The sequence below is a fragment of the Dioscorea cayenensis genome, chromosome 18, assembly GCF_009730915.1.
Source record: "Dioscorea cayenensis subsp. rotundata cultivar TDr96_F1 chromosome 18, TDr96_F1_v2_PseudoChromosome.rev07_lg8_w22 25.fasta, whole genome shotgun sequence".
Lineage (NCBI taxonomy): Eukaryota > Viridiplantae > Streptophyta > Magnoliopsida > Dioscoreales > Dioscoreaceae > Dioscorea > Dioscorea cayenensis.
The window spans coordinates 3,612,642-3,620,176 of NC_052488.1; the positions used below are offsets into that span (position 1 = coordinate 3,612,642).

Here is a 7,535-nt window from a genome sequence, read left to right on the forward strand (position 1 = left end):
TTTGAATATTTTGGATCACCACGAGATATGTGCTCTCTGTTGATCCTAAGATTTGAGTATTTTAGACCGCCTCGAGATCAGTGCTTTGGCTGGTCTTGAGGTTTTTTTTGTGTATTTTGGATATTTTGGATAGCCTCGAGATTGATGCTCTCGGCTGATCCTGAGATTTGAGTATTTTTAGACCATCTTGAGATCGGTGCTCTCGACTAGTCTTGAGATTTGTGTATCTTGGATATTTTGGATTGCCTCGAGATCGGTGCTCTCACTGATCCCACGAGATTTGAGTGTTTTGGGATATTTTTGGATCGCCCAGATCACTGCTCTCGACCGATCCCGAGATTTTTGTATTTTTGAATATTTTGAATCGCCTCGAGATCGGTGCTCTCGGACCGATCCCGAGATTTGAGTGTTTTAGACCGTCTTGAGATCGGTGCTCTCGACTAGTCCTGAAATTTGTGTATTTTGGATATTTTGGATCGCCTCGAGATCGGTGCTCTCGGCTAATCTTGAGATTTGAATATTTTTGAATATTTTGTTTTAAATTAGAAAAATGCATTTAATTTATTTCTTATTTTTATATAAACAGATATGGAGGATTCGTAATCAATTCGAGAGGACTTTACTGGTAAGGTTTAGGCCCGTAAAGATGCCCATATGGACCATCGAGAGGAGCTTATAAGCACAATGCATGCCCATAAGGGCAGTCGCAAGAAGCAAACAGAGAAGCTTGCAGTCCAATGCTTACGACCGTATTAGACCGTAACATATTCAGAAGACCTTACAGATGAGGCTTACGGTCATAAGCTTACTAGTAAGGCTCACGACTATCTTCCCCAACTCCCTTATGGTGATTACTTCCCCACAAGTGTACAGGATTGCCAAGTAATACCTTGTGTAAAGACACGATGATCGTATTTCTCAAGGTTAAGGATCTACTATTACTCTTTCGCCACCTACTAACTAGTCCAACATCTTAAGCATGACAATTTACTCTACTAGATGCAAGAAAATACATAAAATACAACTACAAAAATTAAAGAATTAAGGAAGAGATTACAAGAACAATAATGAAATGTAAAGGTTTATGGATGTGGATCCCCTGGAGGGGTCACCATGACACAAGAATGAAGAACAAAAAGATGCAAGCTTTAATTTAGACCCTAGGGATCTCTAGATTAGATCGACCTCAATTTCTCAGAATTAAAAATTAAAAGCCATACGAATGTTGATCGGAATCTTTTCCTAACCAACACCCCTATGATTGCATTAAGAACAAGGAAATCCTAAGACAAGGGTACACTCAACCTAAGTTTACCCATGAAGATCAGAGGGCTACCGACATCCAATCTCTTGGCATGTCGTACAAGTAACCCCTTTTAATTCATTTATGATCTAATATACGTGAGTAGGTCACATCGACTGTATAACTCAAGAAAGAACTATGGATCTCTCCATAAGTAATTCATAGCATAAACAACAATGAATTAAATCACAAATCAACCTAAGTATTAGAATTAAGCATCAATCATCCAGTGGCCTTGGGGGTCTAGTGTGCCATCAAACAAATGAAACCAAGAATATAAAGCAAACACAATAAGAGTTCATAGATGACACTTCCTAGTCAAAATGATGAAGAAGGAGGTGGAGATCGGGCCAAATGATGCTTCCCCCATCCAAGGATTACTGAATGATGCTTCCACTAGTTAAAAATCCTTCCTTCTTTGGTGGTGGATCTCCCCCTTAAGTGATGAAGCCCTTGTAACCTTCTTTAGACCTTGAACTTTGCCTCCAAAGATCTCTCCATTTCTTGATTCTTCTCTCTCTCAAGTGGTGGCAAAAGCTCCCTTTTTCTTGCCCCACAAACTTGCTTTTTATATCCCGGGTCATATGGGCGACGGGGCCATATAAAGAGCGTATTAAGCCCAAAAATATTGATGATTTACAGAGATACTAGAGTACAGCCTTTATGCGGCCCCATATGTAGGCCCCATGAGTTAGGCAAAACTCTCTATCCCGAAAACGCTCTAGGTGCTATAGTAGATGCTACAGTACTATAAGACCCGGTTTTTTTTCTTTTTTTCACCCTAATCATGTCCTTGTGTTGTCTGTGGCTTCTCTGCGTCTCTACAAAGTTAATAACACATGATTAATCACAAAAGCGGGCATCAATTCATAACAAAAATACATGATAAGTGTATAAAAATACATACATTTAGGCACTAATCATATGGCCTTTCCCTTACTCCCGTAAGCAACCAATAAGCAATCGGGTATAAATAGAACTTAAGAGGATTTTTAGGGCAACATTTATTCTATCCCCTATATTCTTTGGGAGCAATTCTTGAGGCAAGATTAAGGAAGAAAAATGGTCGAATCTCCAGTGCCTTAGGCATGATTTGGAGAGGAATTTGACCAGCATTCAAGGGATTGGAGATCATAGCCGTCAAGCTCATCTTCGTGGTGTATGTGAAAAGCTACCTTAGCGATTCTCCATCCTAGGGATTAACAAGGGGGTTTTCAAGGATCCTATGTCTACTCCCACTCTAGTTGAACTCTAGGGTTTACTTTTTTATGACTTTGGTTATTGGAAATTTGATACTTTAATTGATTACTTATTTGCAATCATATCTATTTTGAATCTAATTGCGTGTTTGAAATCTTGGTTTCTAATGAGGCAAAAGCCCCTAGCTATCATGTTTGATGTCTAGTGATTTGATGTGATTGTGAGTAAGCCTGGTGATAAGTGCTTGTGCGATATGAATGCGAAGCATTCTTTCCTTATGATGGGCATTACTTTTCTCGGGTTTTTACACTAATATGTGTGTTTTTATGTTACTTTTATGCAGGTAGGGTTGTGAAACCAAGTATGAAGGAAAGAAGCCAATGTGGATCATAATGCACCGATTTTTGGAGGCAATCTTGCTAAGGGTTCAAACGCGAAGACATAGGTCGAGTGTGAGATGCTAGAGGTGTGCCAACCTCCTCGTATTTGAGTTAGCACAACCATTAGGAGGGGTACAAGGGCGCTACACTCAAGCATTCCGATTTTTGCACATAGAATAAGATCTCCATCAATTTATCCGTCATTAAAAAAGCAAAATGATCCACAACGTGAATGTGTGCCCGTTTGTGTTATCTCAATGAAAGTATGGATTCGGGAAGTATTTCAGGCTGAATACTGTAGCAGACCATTGTCGCAATCTCTGTAGCAAAGAATCGAGAAGCAATGTTCACGATACGGTCGAGAAAATACTGCAGAGCAGTAGAATCCTGACGGGTGTGTAGAAATTCCACACGCCTGTGGAAATTCCATTGTATGCGTGAAGAATCCACAGAACTGTGTGGATACCCGATTCCAGCCCTATTTAAAGTTGATTTCATCCCCGATTGAAGGATTCTTTTCTCTATCTTTTCCCAAACTTGAGAGAGGGTTCGGCTAGGGTTTCAAGGGGTATTGGCTAGGGTTTTGGAGAGGTTCTACGGCTCTGACATCGTGATTCCTGAGGAAGAAGGTTAGTAGGGGAGCTTCCGTCGAGGTGTATCCTATACCGGACGAGAGAATCTTTGGACGACGAGTAGAGGACTTTCCACAAGAATATCGACACGACTATCGAGGGGGTTTCTCTATGGATTCATTATTTTTACATTCTATTTCTTTGATTGTACTTAGCTCTATGGAGAGCTAAACCCCTAGTGGGTACTTGGGTATTTGTGAACCCTAGGATGTATTTGTTTTATTGAATTCTTTATTATGCTTTCAATTAATTGATGTTTATTATGAGTTCCAACCTTGAATGCTTGATTGTATGAACATTTTCCCTAGAGTGACACTAGGGTTGAGAGTTCTTGTTGGTAACCTTGTGAGTGAGTGACACACAACGAGCTTTAGACAAAGCTAGGTTGGAGAGGGTTGAGAGAGTGAGTTGAGAGGTACAGGAGCGTCCCCTTTTCCTCCGAGCGTGATAAAATTCTACCTCTGTTCCTCGAGTTCTTTGTGGCCATAATAGAGTGAATGGTCTAAGGGATGACCCTCCGTTGGGGCTTAGTTGCGCGTGCAACGGAGTGAAGCGTTGAGGTGATCTTAGTATCTAGGGCTTAATCGTGGTTAGGGACCTTCCACCTGGATCAAAAGGTTAGGTCTATAATTAGGAAGAGATTTATCACTTAGAATCCCTAGAGCTCATTGCAACTCTATGCGAGTGCGAGGTTGAGAGGTTATCTAATCTTTCTTCCGGGACATGTATAGAGTTAGACATAGTTGACCTTAGATTCGGGACTATGTACTTAAGGATTTTCACGACTCACCATTGCATTGATTAGGAAGCATAATAGAGGGTTCTTGCACTTGAAACGGTTGTCCTAGATGGAGTATTATCTGAGTACCCCATCTTTATCGACTGCCTTACCTCATTCTTTACTCGTCTCTCTCTTACTTGTTATTTTTACTCTTGAGAATTGAATCACTGTCACACTTATCACTACGAATCTTTCACATAGCTAAGAAGTGGATTAAGTGTTTTTAATCCCTACTCCCTCTGGATTCGATACCCGCTCATCCGGGATTATTACTTCAACAAACCCGTGCACTTAGGATATACACAAGGGATCTTGTCAAGTTTTTTTAGCGTCATTGCTGGGAGTAGGCGTTTAGAGATACTTTTCGCACTTTGTTCTTTTAGCTATTTCACCATACATCCTATTTCATATCTTCCTATTCTATCATCGTTCGACTTTTTTCTATATATAGCTCCGTGTTATGACCCGAGGGAATCCCTCAATATTGGTTGAAAGGGATCCCCGAGCTTGAACGCATCACTTAGAAGAAAAGGGAAAGAGCCCTCGCGAAAGAATAGCCTAATTTAGTGATTTGGAAGTGGAAGAATCTGAAAACATGGCGTGAAACGAGAATGAGCAACAGCGACATTATCCGGATTATACGGACCTTCAAGTGTTGGGGACGCAGTTGAGTATTGTGCGTCCCCGATTACATTTCCGAACTTCGAATCGAAGCTTTGCATTCATCCACATGTTGCAGTCAATTCGAGACAATTCAATGGTTTGGTCGATGAAGATCCAAACAGTACATAGAGAGTTTTCTTAAGGTGTGTGATATGCGTGAGAAGATAAAGCGGGGATGACGGATGATGCAATCAAGTTGCGAGCCTTCCCATTTTTCCCTAAAGGGGAGAGCGAAGCGATGGGCTACACTCATTACCTAGAGCATCATTACTATATGGGAGGAGATGGTAGAAGCTTTTTCCGTCTGCTATTTCCCTCCCGGAAAAATTAGCAAAGCTTAGGAATGAGATCTCATCCTTTGTTCTGGGCTTGGAATTGGAGTCTCTATTCGAGATATGGGAAAGGTTCAAGGAGCTCCTGAGAAAGTGCCCGCAACACGGATTCCCGGAGTGGATGATTGTTCGGACCTTTACAATGGTTTGAACCCGAGTACAAGGCAACTCTTGGATGCGGCAGCAGGAGGTAGCCTTTAGGTAGCAAGTCCCCCAATGAGGCCCGTCCGCTTAATTAAAGAAATGGGGTTAAATGACTAACAATGGAATGCTAGGAGAAGAAGAAAATGGCCAACTTCCACTGAAATATAGCAGAACTTTCATGGCGGCTCAAGTGGAAAACTCTCGAGTAAGAAGTTAGATCTTCTAACTTCAAAATAGAGTGGCGGCCGTGACTAATTGCACCTGGGTGTGGTGGAGGACATGCTCCTCCCGATCTGTCCCGATCTCTATTGGTGATGTTTCTTCGGTGGAGAATGTTGATTTTGTAGGTAATGGCATGAGACCTCAAGGAAACCCATATAGCAATACCTTCAATCCAGGTTGGAAGAATCAGGGTCCACAAAAGACCATGGGGCCACCGGGTTTTCAACAACAACAAGCCCCTCAAGTGGAAAACATAGTCTCAGGTTTGGAAACCCGAATTAGTGACTTAGAAAAACACTTGACTAGATTTGTGCAATCTGTAAATACAAGGTTTGAATCACCGAGACTACACTTCGCAACCATACCGCATCTTTGCATAACCTTGAAAATCAGGTAGGACAAATTGCAAAGTCTCTATCTGAAAGGCCACATGGAAGCTTGCCAAGCAATACTGAAACCAACCCTAGAGAGCACTTAAAGGCGATCACTTTGAGAAGTGGTCATGAGGGTTGAAGGTGCAGGCTTCCCGAGTGAGAAGCCAAAAAGAACACGCACTCCGAGGTTATAGAGGGTAGAAGAGGAACAAGCAAAGAGAAAGAGGTGGCACCCCACCTTTCAAGCCAAGAACCTTTATCCCTCTAGATTGAAGAACGACCAAGGGGATGAACAAATGATAAGAAATTCCTGAGTTTGTTCAAGCAACTCCACATCAATATTCCTTTTGTTGAGGCATTAGCCCAAATGCCCAAGTATGCGAGGTTCTTGAAAGACTTGTTGACTAACAAGAGGAAGTTGGAGGAAAGTGCGTTTAGTGATTTTAGATGCTTCATGCTCGGCGGTATTGCGTAAGAACATGTCAACAAGAAGAAAAGACCTGTGAAGCTTCATCATTCCGGTAATATTGGCAATCGAAAGGTGGAAGAAATGGCATTGTCTGGATCTAGTGGTCCAGATATCAACGTTATGCCATACACCTTCTTTTTAAAAAGCTAGGCTTGGGCGTAACCTAGGTCTACTCTGTGATGATCTTTTGCAACTAGCTGGACGGCAAAGTGCGACATCCGAGAGGCATCATTGAAAAACGTGCTTGTCAAGGTGACAAGCACATTTTTTGCGTTGACTTTTGTAGTGCTAGATGTTGATGAGGATGCGGATGTACCTTTGATACTTGGGAGACCGTTCTTGTGGACTTCCAAGGCATTGATTAACATGGACGGCGGAGAGCTAACTATGAGAGTTGGAGATGACAATCCCACATACCACCTTGCTAAAGCCATGCGGCATTCTCTTGATTTTTGATGATACTTTATACTTTATAGATACTCACTGATGAGATTGTTGATGAATACATGCAGGAAATGTTCAATCCGGACCCATACGAGGGTTTGTTCGACTCAAGAGGAGGATCATGAAGAAGTAATGATGCTTGGTTCAGCTAAGAAGTACCATCTACCTCGGGGATCTTGAAGAAGGTGCTCTGAAAAATGAAGAGGGCTAGGAGACGCCACCGGAAACACTCCAAAAATATTGGAGACATCCATAAACCGAAAGAGTTGGATGAGCTATCGCTAGGAGATCTGAAGCCTGATAATTCACCCTCTATCCTTAAGAGAATCTGCACATCATGCTTTCAAGCCATGGGTAAGAGGTCAACCTTCATCTATGAACCCCCGTGAGGTAAGGCAAGGTACGTTAAGCTTAGTGACGTTAAACAAGCGCTTCTTGGGAGGCAACCCAAGTGTTTTCTGTTTTCTTATCTTCTAGTTTAGTTTGTTTGCACGAATAATTTGTTAAGTGTTGGTGTCTTGATTTTTAGATGCTTATGTTGAGATTTTCTTGTGGGTTTTGAGTTTTCATCGTGTGCTTTCATGTAGAATT

General features: G+C 41.7%; 1 non-coding gene across 1 annotated transcript; it reads right to left on the reverse strand.

Moving 5' to 3' along the window:
- Positions 1–5,292: 5,292 nt before the first annotated feature.
- Positions 5,293–5,402, reverse strand: LOC120283188. Its single transcript, XR_005543186.1, has one exon. It is a non-coding gene; the product is annotated as a small nucleolar RNA R71 (small nucleolar RNA).
- Between the last annotated feature and the right edge of the window lie 2,133 nt (positions 5,403–7,535).